This window comes from Hypanus sabinus, chromosome 2, assembly GCF_030144855.1.
Source record: "Hypanus sabinus isolate sHypSab1 chromosome 2, sHypSab1.hap1, whole genome shotgun sequence".
NCBI lineage: Eukaryota > Metazoa > Chordata > Chondrichthyes > Myliobatiformes > Dasyatidae > Hypanus > Hypanus sabinus.
In genome coordinates, this window is record NC_082707.1 from 104,256,706 (window position 1) to 104,270,127 (window position 13,422).

Genomic DNA, 13,422 nt, shown 5'->3' on the forward strand with positions numbered 1-13,422 from the left:
AACTGTATAGATATCGCATGTACAGTGCTCAGTACCATGGAATAATACAATGCAAGCTGAATTCAGTAACCTACCTGTTACCATTTACAGTGGAACAGACATTGACTTGGTTTACTTCTGCAAAGGCTAAAGTTCCACTGTGTAGAAAAGGTAATGTTACTGAAAGTAACTTCTGGAGCATAGGTAGCACACTCATAAAATTAGTTGCAGACAAGTCCAAATCATATGGTTAGTGTGCTAGCAACGTTTACATCATGTTAGCACATAGTAGTTATCAGCAAAATTGAACTGTACACACCATTGAGTTGAATGCATTACTTTCTATTCAATGCATTCTGTGGTAACCTTGTGTACATAACTACTTAGGATGATTTGGAACTGTATAGATATTGCATGTAGAGTGCTCAGTACCATGGAATACTCCAATGCAAGCGGAATTCAGTAACCTACTTGTTACCATTTGCAGTGGAACAGCCATTGACTTGGTTTACTTCTGCAAAGGCTAAAGTTCCACTGTGTAGAAAAGGCAATGTTACTGAAAGTAACTGCTGGAGCAAAGGTTGCACACTCATAAAATTGGTTGCTGACAAGTCTAAATCATATGGTTAATGTACAAACAATGTTTACATCATGTTAGCACATAGTAGTTATCAGCAAAATTGAACTGTAGACACCATTGAGTTGAATGCATTACTTTCTATTCAATGCATTCTCTGGTAACCTTGTGTGCCTAACTACTCAGGGTGATTTGGAACTGTATAGATATTGCATGTAAAGTGCTCAGTACCATGGAATACTCCAATGCAAGCGGAATTCAGTAACCTACCTGTTACCATTTGCAGTGGATCAGACATTGACTTGGTTTACTTCTGCAAAGGCTAAAGTTCCACTGTGTAGAAAAGGTAATGTTACTGAAAGTAACTTCTGGAGCATAGGTAGCACACTCATAAAATTGGTTGCAGACAAGTCCAAATCATATGGTTAGTGTGCCAACATCGTTTACATCATTTTAGCACATAGTAGTTATCAGCAAAATTGAACTGTACACTCCATTGAGTTGAATGCATTACTTCATATTCAATTTATTCTGTTGTAACTTTGTGTACATGACTACTCAGGGTGATATGGAACTGTATAGATATTGCATGTAGAGTGCTCAGTACCATGGAATACTCCAATGCAAGCTGAATTCAGTAACCTACCTGTTACCATTTACAGTGGAACAGCCATTGACTTGGTTTACTTCTGCAAAGGCTAAAGTTCCACTGTGTAGAGAAGGCAATGTTACTGAAAGTAACTTCTGCAGCATAGGTTGCACACTCATAAAATTGGTTGCTGACAACTCTAAATCATATGGTTAGTGTACAAACAATGTTTACATCATGTTAGCACATAGTAGTTATCAGCAAAATTGAACTGTTCACACCATTGAGTTGAATGCATTACTTTCTATTCAATGCATTCTGTGGTAACCTTGTGTGCATAACTACTCAGGGTGATTTGGAACTGTATAGATATTGCATGTACAGTGCTCAGTACCATGGAATACTCCAATGCAAGCGGAATTCAGTAACCTACCTGTTACCATTTGCAGTGGAACAGCCATTGACTTGGTTTACTTCTGCAAAGGCTAAAGTTCCACTGTGTAGAGAAGGCAATGTTACTGAAAGTAACTTCTGGAGCATAGGTTGCACACTCATAAAATTGGTTGCTGACAACGCTAATTCATATGGTTAGTGTACAAACAATGTTTACATCATGTTAGCACATAGTAGGTATCAGCAAAATTGAACTGTACACACCATTGAGTTGAATGCATTACTTTCTATTCAATGCATTCTGTCGTAACCTTGTGTGCATAACTACTCAGGGTGATTTGGAACTGTATAGATATTGCATGTACAGTGCTCAGTACCATGGAATAATACAATGCAAGCTAAATTCAGTAACCTACCTGTTACCATTTACAGTGGAACAGACATTGACTTGGTTTTCTTCTGCAAAGGCTAAAGTTCCACTGTGTAGAAAAGGTAATGTTACTGAAAGTAACTTCTGGAGCATAGGTAGCACACTCATAAAATTGGTTGCAGACAAGTCCAAATCATATGGTTAGTGTGCTAACAACGTTTACATCATGTTAGCACATAGTAGTTATCAGCAAAATTGAACTGTACACACCATTGAGTTGAATGCATTACTTTCTATTCAATGCATTCTGTGGTAACCTTGTGTACATAACTACTTAGGATGATTTGGAACTGTATAGATATTGCATGTAGAGTGCTCAGTACCATGGAATACTCCAATGCAAGCGGAATTCAGTAACCTACCTGTTACCATTTGCAGTGGAACAGCCATTGACTTGGTTTACTTCTGCAAAGGCTAAAGTTCCACTGTGTAGAGAAGGCAATGTTACTGAAAGTAACTTCTGGAGCAAAGGTTGCACACTCATAAAATTGGTTGCTGACAACTCTAAATCATATGGTTAGTGTACAAACAATGTTTACATCATGTTAGCACATAGTAGTTATCAGCAAAATTGAACTGTAGACACCATTGAGTTGAATGCATTACTTTCTATTCAATGCATTCTCTGGTAACCTTGTGTGCCTAACTACTCAGGGTGATTTGGAACTGTATAGATATTGCATGTAGAGTGCTCAGTACCATGGAATACTCCAATGCAAGCGGAATTCAGTAACCTACCTGTTACCATTTGCAGTGGATCAGACATTGACTTGGTTTACTTCTGCAAAGGCTAAAGTTCCACTGTGTAGAGAAGGCAATGTTACTGAAAGTAACTTCTGGAGCATAGGTTGCACACTCATAAAATTGGTTGCTGACAACTCTAAATCATATGGTTAGTGTACAAACAATGTTTACTTCATGTTAGCACATAGTAGTTATCAGCAAAATTGAACTGTACACACCATTGAGTTGAAAGCATTACTTTCTATTCAATGCATTCTGTGGTAACCTTGTGTGCATAACTACTCAGGGTGATTTTTAACTGTATAGATATTGAATGTAGAGTGCTGAGTCCCATGGAATACTCCAATGCAAGCTGATTTCAGTAACCTACTTGTTACCAGTTACAGTGGAACAGCCATTGACTTGGTTGACTTCTGTAAAGGATAAAGTTCCACTGTGTAGAAAAGGTAATGTTACTGAAAGTAACTTCTGGAGCATAGGTAGCACACTCATAATATTGGTTGCAGACAACTCTAAATCATATGGTTAGTGTACTAACAATGTTTACATCATGTTAGCACCTAGTTGTTATCAGCAAAATTGAACTGGACACTCCATTGAGTTGAATGCATTACTTCATATTCAATTTATTCTGTTGTAACTTTGTGTACATGACTACTCAGGGTGATTTGGAACTGTATAGATATTGCATGTAGAGTGCTCAGTACCATGGAATAATATAATGCAAGCTGAATTCAGTAACCTACCTGTTACCATTTACTGTGGAACAGCCATTGACTTGGTTTACTTCTGCAAAGGCTAAAGTTCCACTGTGTAGAGAAGGTAATGTTACTGAAAGTAACTTCTGGAGCATAGGTTGCACACTCATAAAATTGGTTGCTGACAACTCTAAATCATATGGTTAGTGTACAAACAATGTTTACATCATGTTAGCACATAGTAGTTATCAGCAAAATTGAACTGTACACACCATTGAGTTGAATGCATTACTTTCTATTCAATGCATTCTGTGGTAACCTTGTGTGCATAACTACTCAGGGTGATTTGGAACTGTATAGATATTGCATGTACAGTGCTCAGTACCATGGAATAATACAATGCAAGCTGAATTCAGTAACCTACTTGTTACCATTTCCAGTGGAACAGACATTGACTTGGTTTACTTCTGCAAAGGCTAAAGTTCCACTGTGTAGAGAAGGCAATGTTACTGAAAGGAACTTCTGGAGCATAGGTTGCACACTCATAAAATTGGTTGCTGACAACTCTAAATCATATGGTTAGTGTACAAACAATGTTTACTTCATGTTAGCACATAGTAGTTATCAGCAAAATTGAGCTGTACACACCATTGAGTTGAATGCACACTTTCTGTTCATTGCATTCTGTGGTAACTTTGCGTACATGACTATTCAGTGTGATTTGGAACTGTATAGATATTGCATGTAGGGTGCTCAGTACCATGGATTACTCCAATGCAAGCGGAATTCAGTAACCTACCTGTTACCATTTGCAGTGGAACAGCCATTGACTTGGTTTACTTCTGCAAAGGCTAAAGTTCCACTGTGTAGAGAAGGCAATGTTACTGAAAGTAACTTCTGGAGCATAGGTAGCACACTCATAAAATTGGTTGCAGACAAGTCCAAATCATATGGTTAGTGTGCTAACATCGTTTACATCATGTTAGCACATAGTAGTTATCAGCAAAATTGAACTGTACACTCCATTGAGTTGAATGCATTACTTCATATTCAATTTATTCTGTTGTAACTTTGTGTACATGACTACTCAGGGTGATATGGAACTGTATAGATATTGCATGTAGAGTGCTCAGTACCATGGAATACTCCAATGCAAGCTGAATTCAGTAACCTACCTGTTACCATTTACAGTGGAACAGCCATTGACTTGGTTTACTTCTGCAAAGGCTAAAGTTCCACTGTGTAGAGAAGGCAATGTTACTGAAAGTAACTTCTGGAGCATAGGTTGCACACTCATAAAATTGGTTGCTGACAACTCTAAATCATATGGTTAGTGTACAAACAATGTTTACATCATGTTAGCACATAGTAGTTATCAGCAAAATTGAACTGTACACACCATTGAGTTGAATGCATTACTTTCTATTCAATGCATTCTGTGGTAACCTTGTGTGCATAACTACTCAGGGTGATTTGGAACTGTATAGATATTGCATGTACAGTGCTCAGTACCATGGAATAATACAATGCAAGCTGAATTCAGTAACCTACTTGTTACCATTTCCAGTGGAACAGACATTGACTTGGTTTACTTCTGCAAAGGCTAAAGTTCCACTGTGTAGAGAAGGCAATGTTACTGAAAGGAACTTCTGGAGCATAGGTTGCACACTCATAAAATTGGTTGCTGACCTCTAAATCATATGGTTAGTGTACAAACAATGTTTACTTCATGTTAGCACATAGTAGTTATCAGCAGAATTGAGCTGTACACACCATTGAGTTGAATGCACACTTTCTGTTCATTGCATTCTGTGGTAACTTTGCGTACATGACTATTCAGTGTGATTTGGAACTGTATAGATATTGCATGTAGGGTGCTCAGTACCATGGATTACTCCAATGCAAGCGGAATTCAGTAACCTACCTGTTACCATTTGCAGTGGAACAGCCATTGACTTGGTTTACTTCTGCAAAGGCTAAAGTTCCACTGTGTAGAGAAGGCAATGTTACTGAAAGTAACTTCTGGAGCAAAGGTTGCACACTCATAACATTGGTTGCTGACAACTCTAAATCATATGGTTAGTGTACAAACAATGTTTACATCATGTTAGCACATAGTAGTTATCAGCAAAATTGAACTGTAGACACCATTGAGTTGAATGCATTACTTTCTATTCAATGCATTCTGTGGTAACCTTGTGTGCATAACTACTCAGGGTGATTTGGAACTGTATAGATATTGCATGTACAGTGCTCAGTACCATGGAATAATACAATGCAAGCTGAATTCAGTAACCTACCTGTTACCATTTACAGTGGAACAGACATTGACTTGGTTTACTTCTGCAAAGGCTAAAGTTCCACTGTGTAGAAAAGGTAATGTTACTGAAAGTAACTTCTGGAGCATAGGTAGCACACTCATAAAATTGGTTGCAGACAAGTCCAAATCATATGGTTAGTGTGCTAACATCGTTTACATCATGTTAGCACATAGTAGTTATCAGCAAAATTGAACTGTACACTCCATTGAGTTGAATGCATTACTTCATATTCAATTTATTCTGTTGTAACTTTGTGTACATGACTACTCAGGGTGATATGGAACTGTATAGATATTGCATGTAGAGTGCTCAGTACCATGGAATACTCCAATGCAAGCTGAATTCAGTAACCTACCTGTTACCATTTACAGTGGAACAGCCATTGACTTGGTTTACTTCTGCAAAGGCTAAAGTTCCACTGTGTAGAGAAGGCAATGTTACTGAAAGTAACTTCTGGAGCATACGTTGCACACTCATAAAATTGGTTGCTGACAACTCTAAATCATATGGTTAGTGTACAAACAATGTTTACATCATGTTAGCACATAGTAGTTATCAGCAAAATTGAACTGTTCACACCATTGAGTTGAATGCATTACTTTCTATTCAATGCATTCTGTGGTAACCTTGTGTGCATAACTACTCAGGGTGATTTGGAACTGTATAGATATTGCATGTACAGTGCTCAGTACCATGGAATACTCCAATGCAAGCGGAATTCAGTAACCTACCTGTTACCATTTGCAGTGGAACAGCCATTGACTTGGTTTACTTCTGCAAAGGCTAAAGTTCCACTGTGTAGAGAAGGCAATGTTACTGAAAGTAACTTCTGGAGCATAGGTTGCACACTCATAAAATTGGTTGCTGACAACTCTAAATCATATGGTTAGTGTACAAACAATGTTTACATCATGTTAGCACATAGTAGGTATCAGCAAAATTGAACTGTACACACCATTGAGTTGAATGCATTACTTTCTATTCAATGCATTCTGTCGTAACCTTGTGTGCATAACTACTCAGGGTGATTTGGAACTGTATAGATATTGCACGTACAGTGCTCAGTACCATGGAATAATACAATGCAAGCTGAATTCAGTAACCTACCTGTTACCATTTACAGTGGAACAGACATTGACTTGGTTTTCTTCTGCAAAGGCTAAAGTTCCACTGTGTAGAAAAGGTAATGTTACTGAAAGTAACTTCTGGAGCATAGGTAGCACACTCATAAAATTGGTTGCAGACAAGTCCAAATCATATGGTTAGTGTGCTAACAACGTTTACATCATGTTAGCACATAGTAGTTATCAGCAAAATTGAACTGTACACACCATTGAGTTGAATGCATTACTTTCTATTCAATGCATTCTGTGGTAACCTTGTGTACATAACTACTTAGGATGATTTGGAACTGTATAGATATTGCATGTAGAGTGCTCAGTACCATGGAATACTCCAATGCAAGCGGAATTCAGTAACCTACCTGTTACCATTTGCAGTGGAACAGCCATTGACTTGGTTTACTTCTGCAAAGGCTAAAGTTCCACTGTGTAGAGAAGGCAATGTTACTGAAAGTAACTTCTGGAGCAAAGGTTGCACACTCATAAAATTGGTTGCTGACAACTCTAAATCATATGGTTAGTGTACAAACAATGTTTACATCATGTTAGCACATAGTAGTTATCAGCAAAATTGAACTGTAGACACCATTGAGTTGAATGCATTACTTTCTATTCAATGCATTCTCTGGTAACCTTGTGTGCCTAACTACTCAGGGTGATTTGGAACTGTATAGATATTGCATGTAGAGTGCTCAGTACCATGGAATACTCCAATGCAAGCGGAATTCAGTAACCTACCTGTTACCATTTGCAGTGGATCAGACATTGACTTGGTTTACTTCTGCAAAGGCTAAAGTTCCACTGTGTAGAAAAGGTAATGTTACTGCAAGTAACTTCTGGAGCATAGGTAGCACACTCATAAAATTGGTTGCAGACAAGTCCAAATCATATGGTTAGTGTGCTAACATCGTTTACATCATTTTAGCACATAGTAGTTATCAGCAAAATTGAACTGTACACTCCATTGAGTTGAATGCATTACTTCATATTCAATTTATTCTGTTGTAACTTTGTGTACATGACTACTCAGGGTGATATGGAACTGTATAGATATTGCATGTAGAGTGCTCAGTACCATGGAATACTCCAATGCAAGCTGAATTCAGTAACCTACCTGTTACCATTTACAGTGGAACAGCCATTGACTTGGTTTACTTCTGCAAAGGCTAAAGTTCCACTGTGTAGAGAAGGCAATGTTACTGAAAGTAACTTCTGGAGCATAGGTTGCACACTCATAAAATTGGTTGCTGACAACTCTAAATCATATGGTTAGTGTACAAACAATGTTTACTTCATGTTAGCACATAGTAGTTATCAGCAAAATTGAACTGTACACACCATTGAGTTGAAAGCATTACTTTCTATTCAATGCATTCTGTGGTAACCTTGTGTGCATAACTACTCAGGGTGATTTTTAACTGTATAGATATTGAATGTAGAGTGCTGAGTCCCATGGAATACTCCAATGCAAGCTGATTTCAGTAACCTACTTGTTACCAGTTACAGTGGAACAGCCATTGACTTGGTTGACTTCTGTAAAGGATAAAGTTCCACTGTGTAGAAAAGGTAATGTTACTGAAAGTAACTTCTGGAGCATAGGTAGCACACTCATAATATTGGTTGCAGACAACTCTAAATCATATGGTTAGTGTACTAACAATGTTTACATCATGTTAGCACCTAGTTGTTATCAGCAAAATTGAACTGGACACTCCATTGAGTTGAATGCATTACTTCATATTCAATTTATTCTGTTGTAACTTTGTGTACATGACTACTCAGGGTGATTTGGAACTGTATAGATATTGCATGTAGAGTGCTCAGTACCATGGAATAATATAATGCAAGCTGAATTCAGTAACCTACCTGTTACCATTTACTGTGGAACAGCCATTGACTTGGTTTACTTCTGCAAAGGCTAAAGTTCCACTGTGTAGAGAAGGTAATGTTACTGAAAGTAACTTCTGGAGCATAGGTTGCACACTCATAAAATTGGTTGCTGACAACTCTAAATCATATGGTTAGTGTACAAACAATGTTTACATCATGTTAGCACATAGTAGTTATCAGCAAAATTGAACTGTACACACCATTGAGTTGAATGCATTACTTTCTATTCAATGCATTCTGTGGTAACCTTGTGTGCATAACTACTCAGGGTGATTTGGAACTGTATAGATATTGCATGTACAGTGCTCAGTACCATGGAATAATACAATGCAAGCTGAATTCAGTAACCTACTTGTTACCATTTCCAGTGGAACAGACATTGACTTGGTTTACTTCTGCAAAGGCTAAAGTTCCACTGTGTAGAGAAGGCAATGTTACTGAAAGTAACTTCTGGAGCAAAGGTTGCACACTCATAAAATTGGTTGCTGACAAATCTAAATCATATGGTTAGTGTACAAACAATGTTTACTTCATGTTAGCACATAGTAGTTATCAGCAAAATTGAACTGTACACACCATTGAGTTGAAAGCATTACTTTCTATTCAATGCATTCTGTGGTAACCTTGTGTGCATAACTACTCAGGGTGATTTTTAACTGTATAGATATTGAATGTAGAGTGCTGAGTCCCATGGAATATTCCAATGCAAGCTGATTTCAGTAACCTACTTGTTACCAGTTACAGTGGAACAGCCATTGACTTGGTTGACTTCTGTAAAGGCTAAAGTTCCACTGTGTAGAAAAGGTAATGTTACTGAAAGTAACTTCTGGAGCATAGGTTGCACACTCATAAAATTGGTTGCTGACAACTCTAAATCATATGGTTAGTGTACAAACAATGTTTACATCATGTTAGCACATAGTAGTTATCAGCAAAATTGAACTGTACACACCATTGAGTTGAATGCATTACTTTCTATTCAATGCATTCTGTGGTAACCTTGTGTGCATAACTACTCAGGGTGATTTGGAACTGTATAGATATTGCATGTACAGTGCTCAGTACCATGGAATACTCCAATGCAAGCGGAATTCAGTAACCTACCTGTTACCATTTGTAGTGGAACAGCCATTGACTTGGTTTACTTCTGCAAAGGCTAAAGTTCCACTGTGTAGAAAAGGGAATGTTACTGAAAGTAACTTCTGGAGCATAGGTAGCACACTCATAAAATTGGTTGCAGACAAGTCCAAATCATATGGTTAGTGTGCTAACATCGTTTACATCATGTTAGCACATAGTAGTTATCAGCAAAATTGAACTGTACACTCCATTGAGTTGAATGCATTACTTTCTGTTCAATGCATTCTGTGGTAACCTTGTGTGCATAACTACTCAGGGTGATTTTTAACTGTATAGATATTGAATTTAGAGTGCTGAGTCCCATGGAATACTCCAATGCAAGCTGATTTCAGTAACCTACTTGTTACCAGTTACAGTGGAACAGCCATTGACTTGGTTGACTTCTGTAAAGGCTAAAGTTCCACTGTGTAGAAAAGGTAATGTTACTGAAAGTAACTTCTGGAGCATAGGTAGCACACTCATAAAATTGGTTGCAGACAACTCTAAATCATATGGTTAGTGTACTAACAATGTTTACATCATGTTAGCACCTAGTTGTTATCAGCAAAATTGAACTGGACACTCCATTGAGTTGAATGCATTACTTCATATTCAATTTATTCTGTTGTAACTTTGTGTACATGACTACTCAGGGTGATTTGGAACTGTATAGATATTGCATGTACAGTGCTCAGTACCATGGAATAATATAATGCCAGCTGAATTCAGTAATCTACCTGTTACCATTTACAGTGGAACAGCCATTGACTTGGTTTACTTCTGCAAAGGCTAAAGTTCCACTGTGTAGAGAAGGCAATGTTACTGAAAGTAACTTCTGGAGCATAGGTTGCACACTCATAAAATTGGTTGCTGACAACTCTAAATCATATGGTTAGTGTACAAACAATGTTTACATCATGTTAGCACATAGTAGTTATCAGCAAAATTGAACTGTACACACCATTGAGTTGAATGCATTACTTTCTATTCAATGCATTCTGTGGTAACCTTGTGTGCATAACTACTCAGGGTGATTTGGAACTGTATAGATATTGCATGTACAGTGCTCAGTACCATGGAATACTCCAATGCAAGCGGAATTCAGTAACCTACCTGTTACCATTTGCAGTGGAACAGCCATTGACTTGGTTTACTTCTGCAAAGGCTAAAGTTCCACTGTGTAGAGAAGGCAATGTTACTGAAAGTAACTTCTGGAGCATAGGTTGCACACTCATAAAATTGGTTGCTGACAACTCTAAATCATATGGCTAGTGTACAAACAATGTTTACATCATGTTAGCACATAGTAGGTATCAGCAAAATTGAACTGTACACACCATTGAGTTGAATGCATTACTTTCTATTCAATGCATTCTGTCGTAACCTTGTGTGCATAACTACTCAGGGTGATTTGGAACTGTATAGATATCGCATGTACAGTGCTCAGTACCATGGAATAATACAATGCAAGCTGAATTCAGTAACCTACCTGTTACCATTTACAGTGGAACAGACATTGACTTGGTTTACTTCTGCAAAGGCTAAAGTTCCACTGTGTAGAAAAGGTAATGTTACTGAAAGTAACTTCTGGAGCATAGGTAGCACACTCATAAAATTGGTTGCAGACAAGTCCAAATCATATGGTTAGTGTGCTAGCAACGTTTACATCATGTTAGCACATAGTAGTTATCAGCAAAATTGAACTGTACACACCATTGAGTTGAATGCATTACTTTCTATTCAATGCATTCTGTGGTAACCTTGTGTACATAACTACTTAGGATGATTTGGAACTGTATAGATATTGCATGTAGAGTGCTCAGTACCATGGAATACTCCAATGCAAGCGGAATTCAGTAACCTACCTGTTACCATTTGCAGTGGAACAGCCATTGACTTGGTTTACTTCTGCAAAGGCTAAAGTTCCACTGTGTAGAAAAGGCAATGTTACTGAAAGTAACTGCTGGAGCAAAGGTTGCACACTCATAAAATTGGTTGCTGACAAGTCTAAATCATATGGTTAGTGTACAAACAATGTTTACATCATGTTAGCACATAGTAGTTATCAGCAAAATTGAACTGTAGACACCATTGAGTTGAATGCATTACTTTCTATTCAATGCATTCTCTGGTAACCTTGTGTGCCTAACTACTCAGGGTGATTTGGAACTGTATAGATATTGCATGTAAAGTGCTCAGTACCATGGAATACTCCAATGCAAGCGGAATTCAGTAACCTACCTGTTACCATTTGCAGTGGATCAGACATTGACTTGGTTTACTTCTGCAAAGGCTAAAGTTCCACTGTGTAGAAAAGGTAATGTTACTGAAAGTAACTTCTGGAGCATAGGTAGCACACTCATAAAATTGGTTGCAGACAAGTCCAAATCATATGGTTAGTGTGCCAACATCGTTTACATCATTTTAGCACATAGTAGTTATCAGCAAAATTGAACTGTACACTCCATTGAGTTGAATGCATTACTTCATATTCAATTTATTCTGTTGTAACTTTGTGTACATGACTACTCAGGGTGATATGGAACTGTATAGATATTGCATGTAGAGTGCTCAGTACCATGGAATACTCCAATGCAAGCTGAATTCAGTAACCTACCTGTTACCATTTACAGTGGAACAGCCATTGACTTGGTTTACTTCTGCAAAGGCTAAAGTTCCACTGTGTAGAGAAGGCAATGTTACTGAAAGTAACTTCTGCAGCATAGGTTGCACACTCATAAAATTGGTTGCTGACAACTCTAAATCATATGGTTAGTGTACAAACAATGTTTACATCATGTTAGCACATAGTAGTTATCAGCAAAATTGAACTGTTCACACCATTGAGTTGAATGCATTACTTTCTATTCAATGCATTCTGTGGTAACCTTGTGTGCATAACTACTCAGGGTGATTTGGAACTGTATAGATATTGCATGTACAGTGCTCAGTACCATGGAATACTCCAATGCAAGCGGAATTCAGTAACCTACCTGTTACCATTTGCAGTGGAACAGCCATTGACTTGGTTTACTTCTGCAAAGGCTAAAGTTCCACTGTGTAGAGAAGGCAATGTTACTGAAAGTAACTTCTGGAGCATAGGTTGCACACTCATAAAATTGGTTGCTGACAACGCTAAATCATATGGTTAGTGTACAAACAATGTTTACATCATGTTAGCACATAGTAGGTATCAGCAAAATTGAACTGTACACACCATTGAGTTGAATGCATTACTTTCTATTCAATGCATTCTGTCGTAACCTTGTGTGCATAACTACTCAGGGTGATTTGGAACTGTATAGATATTGCATGTACAGTGCTCAGTACCATGGAATAATACAATGCAAGCTAAATTCAGTAACCTACCTGTTACCATTTACAGTGGAACAGACATTGACTTGGTTTTCTTCTGCAAAGGCTAAAGTTCCACTGTGTAGAAAAGGTAATGTTACTGAAAGTAACTTCTGGAGCATAGGTAGCACACTCATAAAATTGGTTGCAGACAAGTCCAAATCATATGGTTAGTGTGCTAACAACGTTTACATCATGTTAGCACAT